Here is a 2,321-nt window from a genome sequence, read left to right on the forward strand (position 1 = left end):
AGTCATAACAGTTTGGGGGTGGAAGAAATTTTTAGAAAATGCTTACAAGGGCAGGGGTAACAAAGGACACAAGTATACAAAACGGCGCATATAGTACAAGATGGCGACACATGTGTCAGACTACGATTACAGTGGAAGCATAAAAGGATACAAAATTTAGCATTAATTTTTACAGGTTATAACATTAAGCAGCCTTGAGTAGGAATTGAGAACTCATTTCTTAGAGTAGAGACCAGGAAGTCCAAGGTTTTTTCTAATATCATCCCACAGTAAAGCACAAAATTCAGTTAACCTATTATATTAGGTCACATGTGTAGAAAGTAACATTATATAAGAATTTAATGTAATTTTATTATTCACTTATAATTCATAATCTTAATTTATTTTTCTGCAATCAAATAATACAAGAAGGGCCGGCCAAGTACTTCAGCAGATTAAAGTAGTTGTTTAGGCAGATGAAGGGGCCAGGAGTTCAACCCCTGGGCCTGTTTTGGTGGCCCAGCCCACGGAGTGAGCTGAGAGTGTGATTGAGACTGGGCCTGGTGGCATGCCCCTGTAAACCCAGCTCTTGAGAGGCTGTGAACAGGAGGATCACTACGAGTCTGGTCTACACAGTGAGACCCTGTACACTCTGTACCTTCTCTCCTAATTACAAAAGAAAAAAAATGAAAATCAGTACATGAGATCAGTGTCTTTGTTTGCTCCATTGCACAAATGCAGAATTCCTCATGGAAGCACAAGGAAGGAACCCAGTGTGATGAAGAGCTCAGAGCTGGTGTTCACAAGGCCGGTGAAGCCAGGTCCTCCTCAAGATCTCCAGAACAGAAATGGGTATCTGTAGTGAGACTCAGAGCTTCTTTTTTTTTGGAGCTTCTTTCTGTATTAAAATTATGTTCTTATTTTTCTAACTCCAGTGTTACCTGTGCTTCAGGGGTAACCCACCTTACGCAAATCATGGTTACAGTGCAATGAAGAAGGCTCTAGGTCGCTTGACAGGCTTTCTTCTTTTTTTTATTAACTTTATTGAGACTCAATAATTACATATCATATTACAAATTGTAGACAAATATTGAAATGTGAAAGATATAAGATGTAGAATACTGATTTTTAGAGAACTCCTTCTTTTTTTTTTTTTTTTTTGGCAGAACCAGGGATTGAACTCAGGCCCTTGCGCTTGCCAGGGAAGTGCTTATTCTGCTGAGCCATCTCCCCAGCTAGAGAACTCCTTCTGAAATGAATACATTGCATGAGATTTATAGATTGCACACTGTAAATAAATTATTAACTTAAATGAATATAACAATAAAAACTGTCCAAAAAAAAATGAAGAAGGAAATCACAGATTAGTCATACAATAGTTCACTGTGTCAAAATCAACAAGCAAATTCATATAATTAGAATTTTCAGAGTATAAATTAGTAGGCAAAAAATACTTAAAGATTTAAAATTTCTTAATTTAGTTGATCTTATAACACCACATTTCCAAGAACAATGAAGCTTTTGCACAAGAAATTTGAATAAGATCATACCAAGATACACAAAAATGAAATTGTCCTAAACTTATTGTAAAAAAACATTAAAGCATATACATAAAAATATTAGCTATGAAAGAATGAAATAAATAGCATCTTATTCCACATTGCAAAGGAAAAAAGACAAAGTGTGTAAGAAACTAGACTAATTAAAGGACTGAAAGAAGGAAAGAAAAAATTTTTCTGCTCTGAATTTTATACTTAGCAAACATACCTCTGAAACTAAAAGTAAAATTTTTTCCAGTTATACAACTTGAAATATTCTACTACCTCCAGACATAGCATATAGTGTCCCGAACCAGCGGGTCAGTCAACGAAGGTCACCCGGGGGAGGAGCGGGGAATTGAAGAGGGGACAAAGGACAGGGGATGCCAGAAATGGAGACAAGACAGGATTCTGATCAAGTCTCTTTTATTCAGGGGAGGTGCTAGATATATATAGTGGAGGCACAGGGAAATGACGTCGGTGGGTAAAAGGTGAGAGTAACTAGGCAACCGGGCTATGACAGGAAGTCCCACCTCCAGGGCATAGCAGGAGACTTATGGGAAATAGGTGGGGTGAGAAGGACCATAAACTAAACTCAGCAGGGGAATAGAATGGATACCAGTTAATGGCCTCCTACAATATAGGAACTAATAAACAGCGTTACTCGAAATGCAAGAGAAGTTTCTTGAAGGGGGATTTCTATCCCCCTTCTATGAAGGGGGCCAGGGAGATGGCTCCGTAGAAGAAGCATTTACCTGGCAAGCACAAAGGCCTGAGTTCAATCTCTGGTTCCACCAAAAAAAA

This window comes from Octodon degus, unplaced genomic scaffold (genome assembly GCF_000260255.1).
Source record: "Octodon degus isolate 3935 unplaced genomic scaffold, OctDeg1.0 scaffold00255, whole genome shotgun sequence".
Lineage (NCBI taxonomy): Eukaryota > Metazoa > Chordata > Mammalia > Rodentia > Octodontidae > Octodon > Octodon degus.